Raw genomic sequence first — 22,435 nt, forward strand, 5'->3', positions numbered from 1 at the left:
AAAAAAAATAAGCCAATTAAAAATGGGCAGAAGGGCGCCTGGGTGGCTCAGTCGTTTAAGCATCTGCCTTCAGCTCAGGTCATAATCCCAGGGTGCTGGGATCGAGTGCCACATTGGGCTCCCAGCTCTGCAGGGGGTCTGCTTCTCCCTCTACCCTTCCCCTTTGCTCATGATCTCTCTCTCTCTCTCTCTCACTTAAATAAATAAAATCTTTAAAAAAAAATGGGCAGAAAACACGAGCACATATTTCTCCAAAGAAGACATCCAGCTAGATGGCCAACAGACACATGGAAAGATGCTCAACATCATTCATCATCAGGGAAATGCAAATCAAAACCACAATGAGATACTTCCTCACACCTGTCAGAATGGCTAAAATTAAAAACACAAGAAACAACAAGTGTTGGCAAAGATGTGGAAAAAAAGGAACCTTTTTGCCCTGTTGGTGAAAATGCAAACTGGTGCAGCTACTGTGGATAACAATATGAAAGTTCCTGAAAAAATTAAAAATTGAACTACCCTACAAATCGAGGAATAACAATACTGGGTATTTTACTCAAAAAATACATAAACATGAATTCAAACGGATGTATGCACCCTTATGTTTACTGCAGCATTATTTACAATGGCCAAACTATGGAGACTGTCCAAGTGTCCATCGATAGATGAATGGAAAAAGAAGAGGAGGTACATATATATATGTGTGTGTGTATATATTCCACAATGGAATATTACTCAGCCATAAAAAGAATGAAATCTTGGCACCTGCAGCAACATAGAGCTACAGAGTATTATGCTAAGTGACGTAAGTCAGTCAGAGAAAGACAAATACCGTATGATTTCACTCATACATGGAATTTAAGGGAAAATAAATGAGAGAGAGAAGCAAACTAAGAAACAGACTCATAACTATGGAGAACAAACTGACGGTCACCAGAAGGAAGAGGAGAGGGGGGATGGGGGAAATAAGGGATGGGGATTAAAGAGTATACTTACCATGATGAAAAAAAAATACAGTAAAATGATAAAAAAAAAAGGAAAAAGAATGATCAATTTACTGTTTCAAATTTAAGTTAGCTTCTATGGTAATGTCAGTAATTAACTATGCAAAGTGCTACTAAGTGTGAGTTTGTTATAAGTATTTCCTAAAGGACAGAAGAAGAAAAACTAAAATTCTTCAAGCTAAGAATCACATGGGAAAGGCTTCTACTTCCTGATCATCAACAGATACAAGCATTTTCTCCTCAGTTCATCAAAAAAAATGTTCCAGGGTATTGGCTTCAGAATGTTCTAAATATTAAAAGAATAAAATCAAGAAAATAAGTAATTTGATGCAAATGCAGCCTTAAAATCTCTATAGGAAGTTGAACTCAAAATCAAGATATGAAATCATTTAGGGGATATTTTTGGCAAGAGTAAACCTTCAGGACCACAATTCTCTGACAGAAGGAAGCACCAATTTCAATTTGCAAAAAGCCACTCAGGTGTGAAATATGTCTTTCTCCCAAAAGCCTCTATTTCAGCGGTGCAGAACTCAGTCAGTACCCGGGACACTGCATCACCTCAAGTAAAACAATAAAATGTGTGCATGCTCTCTATTTTAAATGTATCCAGCCATGACTACATTAATTGTGAAGCTTCAGTGACTTTATCTTTTTGCTTTGAATATTTTCAGGTGTTTTTATTTGGCAGTTTCTTATTAGTGATATACTTAGCCATAAATCAATGAGAAATGCTACTTTCAGAGGGAAAATGGCCTGAATATCTCACATATTTACTCAGCAGCCTGTTGACAGGTCTAGTAATTTCATCGGTATTTACTGTATACTCTTCTGCAAGAGACAAAATAAATTCGTTTTCCTCATTCACTATAATTTAGGTTTATAAGAATGCCATCTGATGAAATAATTCAGAACAGTTTATGGCAAAAAGTACAAGGGAAAGTAAACCTTTCCTGGCTCAAGCATATTAACTCTCACACACAAAATGAAGAACAGGTAAGAGCTTATATTCAAGAGGGTGAAAGAGAAAATATGCAAATTCACAAATTGTGCCAAGTTGTTGGGTAAATAACAGAAAAATAGGGACAACTGGTTGGGTGAGTAACAGAAAACCAACCTATTATATCCTCCCATAATATAATAAAATACAATGTAGCAAAATAAAGTAGTCTTGCAAATCAGAAACTTTAGGTTGGGTAACAGCTTCAACACCATCTAGAAGGGCTTGAGAGCATATAATTTCAGTGGGATTCAGTTTCACTATTTGTAAAATATTAACATATCTGTGTTTTAACGATAATCTAAAACATAAATGATAATCTAAGTACCATAGCCTGGAACACAGGAGTCTTTCAATTAAACATGAATAATGAGTATTTTGCCTCTAATCTTTTCTGATTTTATTTCATTTTTCTTCCTTTCTATTTCAATAATATGCTCTGTACCAGTGCACTTAAGGTTAATAGCTGTACGTAAGAAACAACTAAAAAGAGGACCCTACTTATGTTTTGTGTCATCTCTAACCTTTTTCCCTAAGAGTTCTCAAGTGATTTATAGTCACTCATTTCTGTCAATTAGCATCAGTCTTAAAAGCATAGTGTTTACACTTTTGTAAACCTTGGCAGCTGACTAGACTCATAGGATGCCATTTGACTGTAGAAAGTATAAATCTTCATTTAAACAAAAAAATAGTAATTCAATAAATTTTCTAATATTTGCTTCCTATTAATGGACATTAGCCAAGCTACTGAGCCACATTAGATAATACATGAGGAAGGAGAAGGAAAGGTAGGAAAGAAAATCAAACAAAAGTCAGGAATCATACATATGAACTGTCTAGCTAGAAGATTAGTTTGAGTCCAATATCTTCTATCACCATATAAACTTGGTCTGTTCTCTTAATATTTTTAACCTATTTTGTCATATACAAAATGGTAATAATTACCTGTCCTGTAAACCTCATAGAGTTGTTATATAATTTAAGATAATGTGTGTGACGGTTACGTGAAAATGATTTATAAACAGTAGGCAGTGTATAACTCTAAGTAATTATATTATTGGTATTGATGATGATCTTGTCCATGGGAAAGATAGAATGGCCTCCTGACACTTAATGAGTTAATTTCCACAAATGAAAACACCACACACAATGCAAGAAGAATGAACCCAGTCTGTAAGACGCTTCCACCACTGCTATGGGTAAGTCTTATAATTTCATTTTCTCATTTGTAAATTAGAGATCTCATCATTACCACCTCACACATGTCAAAATGGCCAAATAAACAACACAAGAAACAACAGGTGTTGGCGAGGATGTGGAGAAAGGGGAACGCTCTTGCACTGCTGGTGGGAATGCAAACTGGTGCAGCCACTCTGGAGAACAGAATGGAGGTTTACTAATACCACAGGTTCTAAGTGAAATACCACACTCTAACAGTCTAACCAAGTAAACTCTCTCATGCAATGCTCCCATTTTACTGTTCATTTCTAAAACCAGCACTGACCTCAAGCAAAATGATGAAGTACTTCACCTTCAGTGACCCAAATCTCCTTCCACTGCAGGTGAACAAGCTATGATACTACTCCTGGATCCTAACCCTTTGGTAATCACTCTGCCTCCCCACATTCAAGAGCCTGCTCAGTCATCACTCAACATTTATGGAACATCTATTATGAGCCAAGCGCAAAAATGACCAAAATACCCCTGCCCTTAACATGTCCCAATAAAAAGCAGAGAGGTACCTAAATATTCTAGGCTGAGGAGAATTAAATCAAAACTGGAAGATTTCTAGGGCATGAAATTAGAGTATGACACCACTCATACAAAATCAAGCCTTTCCCGATCTACTTCTCTAATATCCCTTCATGACAAACAACTCTCCAGCCTGTATTTCTTTATACTTTTAGAGAATTTTCAGTACATGTTAGGTTCTACTTTAGCCATAGGGACATATATCCCTGCTATTAGAAAAATCTGTTTGGTTGCCACTGAACAAAAACATAATGCAGATAGGGAAAATTTCTAATACTTAAACGCCTGATAGTGACAATCAATGTAGGTTCTCTTCTCAGTCATGAGAAAGAAGAAACAATGTCTGACAGGGAAAAAAGCAATAACATTGATAATGTGCTTTAAGGACATATTTTAATTTCCTAAATTTAAATTTTGCAGTCAAACTTGCTGAAGTTAGAAAGATATACTATTTCACTAATTTTTTATGCATAGGACACAGGAAAGAAGAATTCTGGATATAAGTATCTGGGGGTTTTTTTGTTTGTTTGTTTTTTAGTCATCAACATCTCTACAGCTCTGAACTTTAATTTAGCTACAAATTAAAAGGCAAATTTCAGAAAACTGTTATATTAAGTGAGAGAAATATAGGAAAGGAAACATTTTAGCATGAATTTCCCAAGGACTTATTATACTAGAAAGGCTGCACATTAATGGATAGATGTGAGAAATTAGGGATGGATCGCAAGTGACAGAATGATTTAGGAGAATACTAAGCTGCTTTAAAGCTTCATAAACTGAGTAACAGCAAAACATAGAAGCTGTGAATCTTAAGGGAACTAATCCAGTGTCATGTGAAGAAAATTTTAGCATAAAAGGACACATAAATAGCTAATTTATCATCTTTGATTTAAAAAAAGATTACCATAGAATTCAAACTCTTGTATAGATTTATTAAAGGATTATGTTAACTTCACTGTACTAGAATATTTTAGATTTTGATTTTGTTTAAAAAAATAAGACCTCAAAAGAATATTGGTAAATATTGAGCCAAGCCTATTAAGGCAAAACTTAAATGTAATACATCATAACATAGACTTTTAAAAAAATAATTTATCTTCATATGTAAATATACATATACAAGGCCATATATATGAATCTATGTAGCTTTGCATATACATATAAATACAAAAATTAAAAGATCATCAAAATATTACTTTCAAAATATTTAGCATAATTCCAATGGAATTTTGAGATATGAATAGCATATTTCCTAAGTAAATTTACTCACTACATTTGCTCATTTCCTTCCTAATTTTATTACTGATATTTTTTGTAAAAAAAAAAAAAAAGCAAGTATACGTTGTTTCATTTCTTTATTACAAGCCAATTAAGATATAAGATTTGCTTCCAAATATAGTTTCAAATAACTGCAACTATAAACATAGCAAGGAAAGACAGACTACTACTATGAATTACAGCAAGTGTTCGGACAATATAGCTTAATACAGATGAAGCTAACAAAATAACTGTTTTAGTATCTATTCCAGAGAGGATTATTTTTACTTACTTTGTTTTGCCTTTTTTTTTTTTTCTTTTTTCTCTGTTCTCCAATTCTTTTTGAGGTCAAAATACTGGTAGTAAGCATGCATTCTGAATTACAATTATCCACAGAATTCAGGAATAGTTCTGTCTTCATCTCTCTATATGGAATTCAGGTCAGTAATGAAAATTCGAGTGTTTTGTTTTGTTTTGTTTTTTACATAAAAATCCCATTTAAGATTATTTTAAAAATCCAAGTTTCAACATTGCTCAAGTTAAGGATTCTTGTCCTTCCTCTAGAAGTTAGGAGGTGAGGCTTACTGACCATGAGGCTTGATGGAGATATAGGTGACTATGAGGCTCATATGGTCTGTAGTTGTTAACCACTGAAATCCCTGGCTGCTACTAATATTTGTAGACTGTTCTCTTGGTATCTGGTGCTGGCTGTGACAAATGGTAATCATTTCTATAGTCATACCTTCTCACTTTTCACAGACTCCTCAAAATAACCACCACTTTAATGTTTTAGCTGTGTTTATACCTAAATAGCACACATCTGATTCATCCATCCTCTTGCTTCTGCCAACATCCTCATTACTTGGGCACATAGAAACATTCATGTCTTTTTTTTTTAAGATTTTATTTATTTACATGAGAGAGAGAGAGAGCACATGCATGAGCAAGGGAAGGGGCAGTGGGGGAGGAAGAAGCAGACTCCCCACTGAGCAGGGAGCCCGACACAGGGGCTTGATCCCAGAACCCTGAGATCATGACCTGAGCCAAAGTCAGATGCTTAACGACTGAGCCACCCAGGCACCTCAAAAACATTCATGTCTAATCCATAACCATTCTCAGGCCCAAAGGAAGCTTCCTAAGAACATTATGCTTCTATCCTGTTGGTTCCTTCCCTCATGTTAGAGCTGCTGGGCATGTCTACAAGGCTTCTGTCTTAAGACTTCAGGCTTCAGGCAGCAAAGTCCCAGGATCTTAATACCCACTCTGCCTCCCTAACATAAGTAACTTCTCTTTTCTATTTCCTCCCTTCTGTTCCCTGCCTTCCATCCCAGAGATAACTGGAGGCAGGGGAAGCAGTTAAGCTGTTTTTCCATAAACTCTCTTCCAAATTCCTTCTCCTCATCCTCCAACCTGAGACTCAGTTATATCATATCCTGTGTTGGGGAAGTGGGAGTGGCTTTCTCCTCTTTTCATATGATCTCCAATCCTTTTTATCTCATACTTGGTGGTGATCTACATTTTACTGAGGTATAATTTAAACACACTAAACTGCTCATATTCAAAGTAGATAATTTGATCAATTTTGACACAGATTTACACCCATGAAACAATCAAGCAGTGCTTTCTAAACAACCCATCCATAATCCAGCCTTTTTATTTCATTGGTCAACATGAGAGTCATTCTGAGAATAGAATCCATCATTAGATGTCTTAGATATGAAATTTTTCACTATGTTAACTCTTGGTGCATCATTCCACCTAGATTGTGTAAAAACATTTCAAAACATGATTCATGTTCTAAAGTCTTAAACTGCTTGGGTTTTACCCTTTGGGCAAACTAATCCTCAATTAAAACATTTCCTAAAATGAACTGGACAACTGAATTCATATATTCTCAGTATAATCACAGCACATATGTGTGTTGTTTCCCATATTAAAGAAATATGTTTCAGGAAACAAATCTACTCAATATTTTTTATGATCAAAAGCTAATTAAAGCCAAATAGTTCAACAAATTTCTTCTGTATAGAATTATTTCACAACCAATTCCAAAATGGTTAAGTACAAGTTCTTTCATGTATAGGATGGGGATCATTAATTTTTGCTTTTGTTCTCCTGCTGAATCATTACCAAATCCTTGGAAAATTAATTCTGTTTCCCCCAAAATAGTGTTACTTATGATGATTATGAATTAGGAATGTATTTGGTTAAAGAGGCCAATGTGCCACAGAAGATACTTCATAAGTAGACCATGCTTTTTTGTATTTGCTTTCAACATTTAAGACTACAACTATTATTTTAAAAGAAACAAATTTTTCTGAAAATTATGTTACTCAAGCTCAAAAACTTTTGTGCAATGGAAAGAAATGTTTATGAAATCTAATTAGAACTAGCCAAAAAATATGGTTAATTGTCACTGAAATCTTAGATTTGTCTTCATTTTACTGAAGCTGCTCTTTTGGCAACTGGAAATCAACAGAACAAGAATGTAGTTAATGACCAGTTTATTTCTGGTCACTAAAATCTCTAAAAAGCATAAGGAAATGATGAGTGAGGTCCCCTAACATAAAAAATGACACTGGTTCAAGAAGGAATTTTTTTTTAAGTTTGAAATGTCAATTTACTTGCTACATACACAATTTTCAAGTCCTCATAGCTCCTAATACAAATATTCTTTCTGTTATTCTCCCCCCACCATGGAAAAAAAAAAATCACAATTAAACTACTGTTCAAAGTTCAAGTACCTCTTAGCTTATTGCCTAAGATTATACAGCTACTGCTTGAACTCTATTCTCTAAATATTTGTACCTTTAGAGCTGAGTATTAATTATCTTTCAATACTAGAGAAGATAAAGAGATAGGAAGGGAGGGAGGGAGGAAGGATAATAGACACAATTCAGAATCTTATTCTTGGTGAACATTTAAAAGGGTGATAACTGCCATTTATTAAATGCTTACCATATTCCAAGAATTTGCATTTGTCCTAATTCATTTTAATTAACCACAGCCTAATGAATTAATTTTATTCCACTTATAAACAAGATAGAGAAGGCTCAAATAGCTTAAGTATGCTACTTGGTCTGTAGATGTCTAGGCCAAAATTTAAATCCAGACCTACCTACAGATGTCCATAAACCTGTTATTGGGCATGCTATACATCTTCTTCCAGGCTCCTTATTTTCTACTTTATTGGTGTTTGCTGAAAAGGAAAAAGTCAAAATTCATTAATAGATTATTAATCTTGAGGCACTGGGTGACTCAGTTGGTTAAGCATCTGACTCTTGATTTCAACTCAGGTCATGATCTTAGGGTCCCCAGATGGAGTCCTGTGTCAGGCTCTGTGCTCAGCATGGAGTCTGCTTGAGATTCTCTCCCTCTCCCTCTGTCCCTCCCCTCCTTGCACATGCTCACTCACTCTCTCTCTAATAAATAATCCTTTGAAAAAATAGATTATTAATCTTTTAACTCAAAACATTAACTCTTTAAATTTGTGCTTTTACTTAAGAGAATATTTCTGTATGGCAAGATTTAAGGGTCATTCTCTCATTTCTAGTGTTTACTTAAATGTTATCAGTTGAATATTCTTTTCCTGCCCTGCATACCATCCCAGATATCCAAATGTAGTCCACTAGGAACCCTTGTGGAGATGCTTAAAGCATAACATGCTTAACATCTGGAGCATGCAAGGCACCAGGTCTCACTGGCAAAATAATCTTTCTTTCCTGTGAGCAGGGACATGAATGATACAGACACTGCTACTCGCAATACTCAATGAAAGACAGTTGGCACGTTTAATTCTTTGGAACTGGAGGTAACATGAAGAATTTATAATTGTGAACCATAAAATTCTTGACTGTCTTCTATAGTGAGAACTTTGTTTTTCAGATAAACCTAATAATGAAAAGTTGCTTTCCTAATACACAAACCTTTGGTCTGTCCAAATATGCATGACAAATTCTCCTTCTATTTATTTACTATTGCTAAGATCAAATAAAGGAAAAGACTTCTCACAGAGACTGAAAAAGAGATGACTGATACCCACAAGCCAGTTTCTCTCATGAGGAAGCAATGAAAAGGAGCCTTTATTCCTCCATAATTTGTAGGCGCAAAAAAAGTGCATGTTTTTCATATAAGCCATGAGAAGGTAAGGGCCAGAAAGAGAGAAAAACAGCTAAGCTGACATTATTTTACATCATACTCAAGAAGGCTGGCTTGAAGAAGTAACACACCTCAGAAGAAAGAAGCTGGAGGTGTTCTACCAGATTTTCCAAAGCTAAGACACATGTTTTAGCAGAGCAGACAAAGAAACTTATCCAAAGTAACTGAAGAGAAGATACCTCCAGGAGACATATTTTTATTTTGGAGGGAAGGAGGCAGAAGAAAAAGAAATCAATACTTCCATAGCTAGAGAAAACCAATAACACATTGATTCAAGTTAATAAAGACCACACTCTGCCTCTGATAGCCCCTTCCTTTCCTCATCTGGAATCCTGGAGAAGTCTCAGCCTAATGCACTGGGACAGAGCACTAGAAATGCTGGATAGGAACATGGATAGGAAGTCTACATATTTTCCTTTCCGTCCACAGTTTCTTAGCCTGCAACAGTTGGGAGAGGGAAGAAGCTTACTTTAAATGAAAACGTAGTTATTTTTATACTGGATTATATATGATAATTACTAAACTGGCAATTTTTTATGGAACTACAAATAATCACAGAATTGTTGACTATCTGAGAGTAATGCCCCAACTACCACCACCGCGACCACCCCCCCCACACACACACAAGCACTGGGTATGGCCAAGGGCAGAAAAAGAAATAGCCACAGTAAATGAATTAAAATGAACCAAAAAAGAAAATGAAAGTATTTTCTATCTACATACTACATGTCCTGTTGTTTATACTTGCAATTCTTGAAATCCCTTTAGGACATTCTTAAAGCACTTTATATTCTACCTTTTCTTGAATCCTCTCTCACACAGCAGTATTTGGGGGAATTTCCACCTAGATAGAGTGAGATGCTTATTTTAAACTGGAACTGTGCCCTGTTTTGTATCTTTGTCATTTCCTATTTTATATATCCCAGGTGCTATGACTGCTAAAGAGAAGAGGAGCTAGCAAAACTGGTAACACAAATTAACTCTGCTACTGATCTTGTTCTTCTAATTAGATCTCTGTGGAGCTTCTGTGTCACACTGCCAGAAAATGGAGGCAAACCTCTGCCCTGCAATCAAAAAAGAGATTAAAAAGAATCTGCGTTTTATGAGCCTTATATTTGGTTTGTCTTTGCTTATGACATTAGCACTAAATCCTTGCCTGTGCACCATCAAGTTGTATGCTACCTAAGAATACAGGAACCATACTAAGATCTGATTTGTCACTGGAAATTACTGTCCATATTGGAAAGAAGCAACTGAGTTCCTATGAATCAACAGGTTAAAATTTTTGAGCAGAAAAAGGTTTCTAAGCAAGCTGGGAATATGATCTTGACTAATTTATAGCCAACCAAGAAACTTTTATGTTTTTTTTTTTATACTTCACCTAAAAGATAATCATTAATGCTCAATGAAGAAGATTTGGTCCAAAAATATTTTTCAAGTCTTTATTAGGATCAAAGGATGAAATGAGAATTCTTTTATCAAAAAATTTTATCAAAATTCACTTACAGTTATACAACTTTTTTTATGTTTTAAGATAAAGCACAGTTACATCCTTTGAGAAACACCTATTTGGAGAGGATAATGGTAGAGTAAAAAAGTTAAAATGAAACTCAGGGCACCTGAAGCCTTGCCCTAGGTTTGTCACTAATTAATTTTCTGACCTTGGAAATCACATAATGTTGCTATGACTCTCATTTTATTGAATCTACTTTTATAAGATTATTCATATCCTCTAGAAATAAAGAAATTAAACAGTTCTTACATTCTCAAATTAGGATAGATATATTCAATCTTGTCCATAAAACTATTACAAAGGTCAAAAATATATGTGAACAAACTTATAAAAGTATAAAGTGCAAAACAAATGTTAGTATAAAGGCTAAATTCTCAATAACATACTGAATACTTTTGCAAATATACTTTACATGACTTATTTTACTAATCCTCACAATAATGCAGGTCAAGTAAGTACTTTTACAACCCTAATCTCACAGAGGAATACAGAACTATATAAAGATGACATAAACAATAAATAGTTGTCAAGTAATCAATAGCAGAAAGCCCCAGAAAAACTGACCCCAGAAAAATATTTCTGAAAAAAAAAATAGTATATTCAAAATTTGAGGTTAGGACAATAACTGTGAATTTAAAATACATAAAAATTTAATATACTCTTGAAATTTAAAAAATCTGTGCCCTTCTTACAGTCAGCTACATTTCCTTGGAAGTACCAAATCATACAAATGAAAATAATTATTTCATTCATTAAGGGGACAAACCAGTAAATTTGTTGTTTCCAAATCTGTAATCTAAAATATAAAATTCCAGCATGTCTGCAAAAAGAGAACTAATGATTAATACACTATAGACTTGATGTTGAGAAATGTGGAAGAGGAGGGTACATCGATCACTCTCAGAAGTTTGAATTTGATGTGAGTAGATTGTGATTTGGAGGAGGTCAAAACAAACCACATGAAAGTAGGAACTGAAAAATCCAAGAAGACACATTTTGCCACTGCTGTTGTCCAGAAGTATTATCTTTAGATAGATATCCCTGGAAATTGTTTTAAAAACCAGAGAGATCTCCCAGAACAGAAACACAAATGTTTGCCTTGTTACCTAGCTTTTTATAGAATTATTATTTACCTACTTAATGGGTTATTGCTGTATTCATCAAGAATACTTTGGTAATTTTCACAAAACCCTCTAATGATACGCCTAAAGGCCCATAAACTAGTAAACAAGTCTCTTAAATAACTCTTTACGTAACATTTTGCAAAAACACTTGACTGAATTTCTTCATTTCTTTGCTTTACCATTTACAATGACTACCAGCAAACTCAGCTTCAAAAGATTTTCACATTTTCAGAAAGAGCAAAACATCATACTTCCCATCTGACGAAGAGTTCACAGGCCTGCAAGAACTGAAGAGCTGAGAACAAAGGCCAGCTGTTTTGAAAATTGTGCATGAACCCCAAACAAGGACTGTCATCTGATCTTGTCTGTTGTGGGGAGTGTTTTGCATAGCTCTGAAACAATCCTGGAGTTCCTTTTGTAACCCTTTCTTTCACAATGATCTATAATACTGATTTTATTTCCATGCATTCTTATACAGTCCATGTCGATATGGTTGGAGGAATATAGTAAACCCTGATTGAGTTGAACACAGGCTATCATAACTTTACAGTAGAAATTCCCAGGAGGCTCAGTAAGTGCCAATGACACCAAAAGTAAAACCATGCCCATGAGGATAGTGGTATTATCTATTTGCAGGTCAATATCTTGGATTTGAATTAGAGGAACATGGTGATCCTATTGATCTTGACTCACTTAGAAGACAAACAAAATGAACAGAGAGCACAGAAATTGGATTGACTTTCTATAAGTCAACTTAGCATTTCTCACCAAAATGTCAAATACACTACCCAAAAGTTCTAAAAATCTTGTTATTTTTTGTGGATTTCATTTCATCTGTGTTACTCGTTTTAGGCTCATAGTAATTCTGTAGCAGTTGGACATGGGATATTATCACCCAATATACATTTCAAAGAACTTCTTGGTAGAATTTAACCATTAATTGCTGGAGGCTTATTACCTGGGCCTTACTGATTTTGTAACATTCTGAAGGGAAAAGCAGTATGTTTTGTTTTTTTTAAAGATTTATTTATTTTAGAGAGAAAAAGAATGCACATGTACATTAGGGAGGGGCAGAGAGACAGGAAGAGAGAATCTTAAGCAGACTCCATGCTTGAGCACAGAGCCCAAGGTGGGGCTCAATCTCACCACCCTGAGATCTGTACCTCAGCCGAAACCAAGAGTTAGATGCTTAACCAACTGTACCACCCAGGTGCCCAAGGAAAAGCAATGTGCTATGAGTCTATTTAAATTTCAGTTTCTAAAGAGATAGCAGGAAGGAAAGAATGAGGGGAGGGAAATTGGAGGGGGAGACGAACCATGAGAGACTATGGACTCTGAGAAACAAACTGAGGGTTCTAGAGGGGAGGAGGGTGGAGGGATGGGTTAGCCTGCTGATGGGTATTAAAGAGGGCACATACTGCATGGAGTACTGGGTGTTACACACAAACAAGGAATCATGGAACACTACATCAAAAACTAATGATGTAATGTATGGTGATTAACATAATAAAAAAAAGAATAAATCTAAATCAACAGATCTCTTCAAACTAGCGTTTAAGAAAAATTTTTGTGTCTCTCCTATTGACACTGAAAATATGTGTATAACAAGTGGTAAGGATCCAGAATACTACAAAAGCCCAAAAAGTAACTCTAATATTTATCTAAAGTTCTCAGCCACAGACACATAAATCACATGAATATTACGAAGAGTTATTGTAAGACTTACTTGGGTAAGTTAACACAATCTCTCTTTATATTGGTGTATTTACTAGAAAGGATGAAAGTGGAACATATGTACCTGCATGTAGCTCCATACTTTATTCAGAGAATATGACCTCCCCCTTTGCCTCCTAGTGTAGAGGGGAGAGGCTATATATCTGTAAGCTGTAGGAGCGATTTGGCAGGACATGAATTACTCAGCTGGCTGAATATACCTATTAAGATCTCGGACCCTTATTCTCACCCCACCCCCTCCTGTCCTCACACAACAGACAACAACACACTGATTAGAATAAAGCCAATGTGAAATTTGTGAAAAACATGGGAAAGATTCTTATTCTCTCCTTTACAGTAAACCAGGGTCCAGTGATACCTTCTCTAAGAGAAATAAGAGACAACTGGTGACAAATCTCTTGGAAGAAACAAATGAAAGATAACCTGGTTGGAACCACAATAAATTACTTTCACAAAATCACTTATGAGCAAGCATGTTGTATTAAGCCACTGGGCTTCAGGGTTTTTAAGGCAGGATTATGATGGAATGGAGTTGGAGTGTGAGGGAAATAAAATGGAGGTGAATATAAAGAAAATAAAGGAGTTGAGAATGGCTCCTGGGTTTGGATTAGCTAAATAGGCCAAATTTCTGGCGATTATGCATGTGTTTTTTTGTTTTGTTTTTTATTTTTTTAATTTTATTTTATTATGTTATGTTAATCACCATACATTACATCATTAGTTTTTGATGTAGTGTTCCATGATTCACTGTTTGTGTATAACACTCAGTGCTCCATTCAATATGTGCCCTCTTTAATACCCATCACCAGGCTAACCCATCCCCCCACCCTGTTTTGTTTTTTTAATCATGATGGCACAATGAAATCTCTTCCTTCCTTCCTTTTTAACATTATCAGTTTTTTTATGAAAAATAATCATGTATTGCTTCTGGAAACTGTGCTGTATCATTGGTCATCTAAATAGAATCAATGAATATATGTGACCTAGGTCAATGACTTTGACACGGAACAGACACAGAACTAAAACAAGCCCATCTACCAGACACTTGATATATTGTTATATTAGGGGCATTCTGCATACCTAGAAATCCTGAGAAATGTTTTCTTCTAAAGCTTGGAGATATGCAAAAGTGTTCTTTTATATATCGTATGAAATCATACCATATGTCATATATACAATATCTCACTTATTCTTCACAATGACTTATAAAAACAGCTACTATTTAGAGTTTTTACTACTGAACAACTTGAAATGACAAATGTTATATTCATTCCATAAAAACAGTTCACAATTTGCTAAAATGAAATTTTCTCTTAGGTCAGTAAAATAATTTTCTACTTTAAAATGAAAAACATAATCACAGACACATCTCTTTTCTCCTACATCTATTGTTATTCAAACCGTCCCCTCCATCTTTGACTCTAAACTCTTTCCTTGGACAAACAACATTTAATTCCCATTAATTAGGAGTAAGTTCCTCTTTTTAGAACATTAATATCTCCTATTAATTCAATTATGAATGATTTCCTTGGTTATTTTTATTGTAGTTGATTTGTTTGCAGAGATAATCTGCTACTTAATATATAAAATAATCTCAGTGTATATATAAGACCAAATGAAAGCCAATGAGAGGAAGAGAGGAAATGTTTGGGGATGAGGAAGTTGTGTGTGTGTAAGAATGTATGTGTAGCTATGAGAGTGAAAATGTGGACAGGTTCCAATTTTTGCACAGCTTAGCAGAAATAGTAATATTTCTCTGAAGCAATGTCTTTTCTTTTAATACTATCTCTCAACAACTGTATCAAACTTCCTCTTAAACATCTTTGTGTTGTTATTGTGCGATTTTTTTCCTCACATAAAAAACAATCATTGTGTTAAGACTATATGTCCTATATTACAGATGATCCAGTATCTATAATTCTATTACAAAAATGCACTGGTGTTTTTAATGCCAGTGGCTTTAGATAATTATGCTAACACAAATTTATCAGCCTAACAACCCATTCCACAAAATGGAAAAGGCAATATTTACATCAATGGTGCTTTGAAACTAACATTTTCACTCAGGGATTCATAGCCACATAGTCTCTAGCCTTTTCTCTTGACAGGTTATAAATATTCTCAGAAGGAACTGTTGTGATGTTGCCTTAAAAACAGGGGGGGAAAGTAAAGAAAACTGGGACTACATGCATTTTCACATAAATTTCTCTATCATATTTGACAGTTTAATTATATTGTTGTTATTTGCATTTCTCACGTTACTTCATACATTAGAGTCCTAGCTAATGGATTTCCATAAAGCGATACTTCATAGTGTTCTTTGCCAAATGAAATCTTATCTTAGTTTCTTGTTATGCTAGATAAATTCAATCAACAACAACCATATGTTAAGAACTTTGAAGTTTGTTAGAATCAACAATTTCCGAAAGCCTTGATTCTTGGCTATACATAATACATGTCCTCAAATAAAAGCATTCCATGACAGAGAGAATCTTAAAAAAATCACTAAGGAAATTTACTGGGGGGAAAAAAGAAATTGTGTTCATATTTCAACACAATTTGAAAACACTTGTATACATTTCCCTCTAGCAACAATTACCTAAGGATTAGAAAAATTTCTGCATGTCTCCTCTCTTCTCAAACTTTCCCACACTAGAATTCAAAGATAACTTACAGAAGCATGAATTATTTGAATGCTGTTTTGTGTACTTTAATAAATGCTTATTGCCATCAGACTCCAATTAATACAGTAACATTTTAGTCTTGGTAAGGGATAAGTAGAATCACCCCTAAAACAAAACAGAAGAACCTAATCTCAACTGGTAAAATTGCATTATTTAGTTTCCCTCTATGATCAGCCATGTTAATTGCATTTTCACCATACATTTGTTTGGGTTTTGTGTGTGTGTGTGTGTGTGTGTGTGTGTGTGTGTGTGTGTGTGATGTTGAGAAACATGGTAGAAATCTTATATTAAAGCCTACTAGGTCCTTTATTTTACAAAAAGAAATTAATAGGTTATAAAACTGGAGCATGCATTTAGCACCACCCGGGAGACTTGTAAAAACAGATCCCTGGGTTCTGTCTCCAGAGTGTCCAAATCAGTAGCTCTGGGTTAGGGCCCCAGAATCTGTATTGTCTCACAAGTTCCGAGTGATGATGACATTGGTCTCCTAGGGAAGCACACTCTCAGAAAACAGAGGAGAGGAATTCTGTGCAGAGAACTGGACTCTTCCCAAAGACAGTTTGGCTCATTTCCTGTAGGGGAGGAAAACCTTTCCCTCTTCCTTCTAGACTCTTGAACTGATCTAATAATTAAACTGACATCAAGCCGGTTAACAGGAGAGAAATTTATTTCATACATAGAGGAGCTCATAAAAATATGACACTCAAAGAGGTGGCCAAAGACACCAGTCAGGTGTCTTTTAAGACAAAGAAACAATAAATTTGTGAAGCACTGATAAGACAAAGAAGTTTGGGTTTGGAGTAGTTTGTTAGTGAAGAAGTAACAGGGTTTGTTTATGCAGCCTGCTTAGTCCTGAGTTCCTTATCTCTGGTGATAAGGATGTCTCTTTGCCTCCTGCTATGAGAAGGGTACCTTTCACATGGGAGATTTATTCCTGCTTTCAGGGGGACAAAAGAGGGTCAGAGCGTTTTTCGGGCACTGTTTCTTAAGTAACTTTATTCAAAATAATCAATATGCCAAAATGGCATACTTTGGGGTGACCTGCCCTAAACCCCATCATCCCTCATTCCAAACTACTATGTAGATCATTTTAATCAGAATCTGTTTTTTTCTCCTCTTAAAATGACTCTAAAGAAAACTGAAAATTAAAATTTTGGTTTTATTAACTCAAGAGCTCAGCATTAGTAAAGAGACGGTTCTCTTTTCCTGACAGAAGATCAGAATAATTTTAAAAAGAATGGATGAATAGAAGAAAAAAAAGAAAAAAGGAAGGGCAGGAGGAAGGATAGAAGGAAGAAATCAGCAATTACCAGTTAAGCTCTAGGGAGCCAGTCCATCTTATCATTACAAAGTTAGGGTCATGCTTTGCTTTTCTCACTTGCTACCTCATTGTAGGTATGACATATTATTCAAAATCTGGTATTGTTTAGGCCAGGGAGGGAGGAAATAAAAAGGAGAGAAGGAAGGGAGAATGAAGTAAAGAAAGAAAGAAGTTAGTTTCAAGGGCTTTAGAGAGAAAGATGTCTCAAATAATGATGACAGAAAAATAAATGCAATTTCACCTAAAAAGAGGACTTGAAGGCTACAGAATCTGCCAATTCGAGTAATTTTACAAATCATATCTATTGTCCTCAAATATTTTTTTCTTTAAATTCTCAGCTACCACATAATTGAGTGGTCAATTAGGATAATTTGTTGATAGGTTCATTAGTAATTTCATTTGGGGACCTCTGGTTGCATTTCTCAAGGATTAAAATTAAATTAAAATAAGAAATTTCTAAAAATCTTATTTCAAATGAAGGCTCCAATCAATGAACAATTATGAGGCTAATCAATTTTAAATAGAATATTGTTGTAAGTTTGAAACATTTTACAGGACACTTCCCTAATTACTAACCTTGTTGTTTCCTTTATGGAAGAACAATTGAAACAAAGGCGCTCTAGCTACTACAAATAATAATCGCCCGTTGCAAAGATTTAGTAATCTCACCTTAAAATTTTATTTCAGACATTATTAAAAATATGTAGACATTTAAATCAGATTGCTACGGATTCCAGACTCTATTAGTGATCTCTTTTCCAAGACACAGTACCTTTTCAGATCATAGTAATAAAATGGAATGTTATCTCATTCACCTGTTAGCTATTTATCATGTACCCAGCATCTCCCAGGTTTGGCATAAGTGCAAAGAAAGTAAGATGAAGTCTGGCACCTAAGAAGAAGACAATCTAAGGAGAAGACGAGATAACTTCCTGAAATCAGGAATCTACATGATATACAAAAAACAAAACAAAAAGGGGGGGGGGAGTAGAAAAACTGGTTTCTGTAGGAAGGAAAAAACCTGACTTTAATATGGGAGAATGAGCCTCATGGACATAGTTGGTAGAGAGTGAGAGGTGTTCAGGTGAGAAAGTATCCTGCTCAGCTAGCAGGATAGCTCCATTGGGGAGCTAGTCTACATCACCATTTCAACCGAGCCATGGTTTTCCCACCTTGGTATCTCATTATAGATATGAATATTATTCTCTGGTATTGTTCAGGCTAAAATATTAATGGTGGAAAAAACTATTTAAGCTCCACATAGGACTGAAAGCACATAAGTAGTACAGCCAGATCTTAAAGAAAATTCAGCTCTTTCTCTGTGGCTGAAAATAACAACCATTCAGTATTAAAGCTGATCCTTACCTAGTTCAAATTAAATATGTTTGTATTTCTCTATTTTTAAAGTATTTGCTACCTTCTCAAAAGCCTATGCTTTGAGTTCACGGGCCTTTTACTGGTATGTTTGTTTTCTTGTTGAGTGCGTTACTATTTTGTTGTAGTTATATTTGTTTTGGGCAAGTTATCTTCATCTATAATTGTAAATATTAAAACAGATCCATATAAACTACATAGCTAGCTCAAACTTTATTTGCAGAAATGTTTCTTCTGAATTCATCAAAATGTAAATACCTTTCTGGATCCATAATTGTGCAAGTGTGTGTGTGTATGTGTGAGAGAGAGAGAGAGAAAATACACAGTAATGTGACTCACTTTTGGTAATGTTTAAGAAGCAGCTGTCCGTCAGTCTGGCTGAGTTCCTGGCAGTTTCTATACAGATGAAGAGGGCTGAATAGCCATTGCATATTTTTCACTGAAATGTTCTGCAGATGTTGGCAAAAAGATAGAGTCCCTTGAAAGGGACAAATGTGCATTTTAAAGTGCATGTAGAAAGATGAGGCCTCAGGCAGGCACAGCAATGAAACAGTCTTTCAAAGGAATAACACTTCTTTTTGTTCTGCCCAATCCAAAGAATAAGTGAAAAACACCCAGTAAATAAAAATTTACCTCCTGAACTGACATCTCTCCTATATGAGATGCATACTTTGTTTTAGAAGAAACTATTCAATAGCCAGAAAGGAAACAACATGTACCTACATACTGGCATTCCAAAGATAGAATCCGTAGGTTTTAAAATAAATTAGGCAATCTTTATGTTTCCAATCAACTCATCACAGACAATATTTTAAAAGTTGGAAATCTTCCAAATAAACACATTTCCAGGATATAGGATGATTCTGCATAATTTATTCTAATAAAGAATCTGAAATTAAGACAAAGAATACCACTAATTACTGTTGCAAATTTTAGTCATATAAATGGTTCTAATACTATGTCACCCCAGCAATCAGAATTTAGTTAATACCAAAGAGTTCTGTATTATAAAAATAAAAAAAAGAACATACCTAAAGTAGGAGACAATTTCATTTTGGCTGATTAGAACAACTTAGAATAATGGAAAAACATGGACTTTAAAGATAGGTATCTTGATGAATTTCTACTCTCTTTTATTTAGTGGCTACGTAGTCATGTGGAAGCCACTTCAGCTACCTGAGCTGAAATTTCTTCATGATTACACAATAATAGCCCCTGTCAGCCCCACCCTTTCAAGCACAATTTGAGATAATAGATACAAAAGTAATTTATAAAGTGTAACACACTATTCTAGTTAAAAAAAAAAAAATCAGTGGACTTAAAATTAGAGAGTTTCAAGTCCCAGCTCTTTTAGCTGCTGTGTGAGCTTGCAAAGGTCATTATTTCCCTTCAAGCCTATGAGCTTCCTCCATACCTGGAGTTCTCAAAGTGTGGTCCCTATCATATAGCATCAGCATCACCTGCCCTACCCCAGGCCTCCTGAATCAGAAACTCTGGGGGTGGACCCATCATTCTGTGTTTTAAGGAGCCCTCCAAGTGATTTTTAATGTCTTAAAGCCTAAGAGCCACTACACAACAGAAACAACACCAATTTCAAAAGCTGTTGTGAAGATCGTTAGAATCACCTGCGATATATATGCACATATATACATGTATGCGTGTATGTGCACACACATACTAGCCCACATACACATACTCTGCCACCCAAGCTAATTAAATCAGAATCTCTGCAGGTACAAATGCAAGCACCAAGCAAAGATCACAGTAATTTAATTCAGGTAGTGCTAAGAATTTCCAGAGATGTTACAGGTGACCAAAGCACCTGGGGGTTCACTCTAGTTACTTTCAACTGGTTACTGCAATTTTATGTCCATTGTCCAAGGTCATGGGGTCCTTGGAATTTCTAGGTCTTCAGTATTTCTCTGCCAAACTAACCAGAAAATGTAGGAGGAATCTGAGGAGCCAAGAGTATAGTACGATAGTCCTTCTTAAGCGCAGAGGATATGTTCCAAGACCCCCAGTGGATGCCTTAAATCCCATATAGTGCCAAACCCTATATATCCTAGGATTTTTTCTATACATACATATTTATGATAAAGTTTAATTCATAAATTAAGCACAGTAAGATATTAACAATAACTACTAATAAAACAACTGTAACAATATGCTGTAATAAGTTATATGAAGTGGTCTCTGCAAGTATCCCATTGTACTACATTCACCCTTCTTGGGATGGGAGATGATAAAATGCCTACGCTATGAGATGAAGTGAAGGAAATGACGTAAGCATTGTGACATAGTGTTAGGTGACTATGAACCTTTTGATGATACCTCAGAAGGAAGACCATCTGCTTCCAGACAGCAACTGACTAGATAACTGAGACCACAGAGCGTCAACCACGGCGGGGGGTGGGGGGGTTGAGTGCAGTGCACAACGTCCACCTCCCCACCCCGTCAAGTCAACCACTGACCCAGAACCACAGAAAGAAATTGGATTCTTCTCTCCATAGCTGCTTCCAACCTTTTCTTTAGGAACTTAGGCTTGGAGACCTCAAAATCAAACAGCTGTGGTCTTCAAGGGATATCTAGTTCTGTTATGGGATAAAACTCCTCTTAGACAAAGAAGTACAAAACCTGGGAAGAGCAAGCACCTGTTATCTCCACAAAAAATTAGTTTGAAATGTGAGTGTAGGGTACACTAGATTAAAGCAAGTATCTAGGGAAATTGGTTATTTTGTTTTTGTTCTCCATTTAAATGTGCAAAATTTGACCCAAAGCATAATTAAACAATGTCATACTGGTTTCAAATCTATTTTTAAATCAAATGTTTTATTTAATTATTCAGTAAAAAGAAAAAAAAAGTGGTAACTCTATACCTAAAAAGGCTTTTGCCTAAATCAGTTAAATGATCCAGTGAATTGTCCCTTTATTTCACCTAACTCACCCTTCTCAAACTGTGGGTTTAGACGTGGCAAGGACCTCAGAAGTCACCCAACAAGCATGGCACATAATAATGGAACATCAAGGCCACTGTGGCTTTACCACCAAACCGTTCTGCACATGCCACACCCACCTCTGTGTGCACATATTAAACTTCTTTTATCAATAGTAGTATAAAAATAGAAAAACGTGAGCACTCTATTTAAAAAAATGAAGTAGGGGAGTAATTCAATTACAGAGCTGATCCAGGCTATAAAAAATACTGTATTTGAACTATCAGCATAATTGAGGTCAAAGAATTATAGTAATAATTGCTTAAAACTTTCAACTCATGTGCATGTAAAATAAACATCAATTTCATGAATGTCAACTCCAATCTGTTAGTAGAATAGCAGTGTTAAATTAAGATGCTGTCCCATGAAAACATAGGTGACACCAGTGAACATCTTTTTACTATTTCAATTTGAAAGCCAAGAATACTGTCAACAGCGCTCATTCCAAACAAGTACACAGACACACACTCATACACATACTGTGCTCCAACTATATTTGTGACCAAGTAAAAAAATAACTTGCT

The 22,435-nt window shown here is 35.3% G+C and overlaps 1 long non-coding RNA gene across 1 annotated transcript in view; it reads right to left on the reverse strand.

Moving 5' to 3' along the window:
- LOC145722067 (uncharacterized) overlaps positions 1 to 22,435 on the reverse strand; it is an 81,276-nt gene that overhangs the window by 5,256 nt on the left and 53,585 nt on the right. The window contains exon 3 of the long non-coding RNA XR_014146098.1: positions 8,129 to 8,209. This is a non-coding gene — a long non-coding RNA (uncharacterized LOC145722067). The remainder of the gene's footprint in view (positions 1 to 8,128; positions 8,210 to 22,435) is intronic.

The sequence above is a fragment of the Leptonychotes weddellii genome, chromosome 6 (genome assembly GCF_054177405.1).
Source record: "Leptonychotes weddellii isolate Sample4059 chromosome 6, ASM5417740v2, whole genome shotgun sequence".
NCBI classification, from domain to species: domain Eukaryota; kingdom Metazoa; phylum Chordata; class Mammalia; order Carnivora; family Phocidae; genus Leptonychotes; species Leptonychotes weddellii.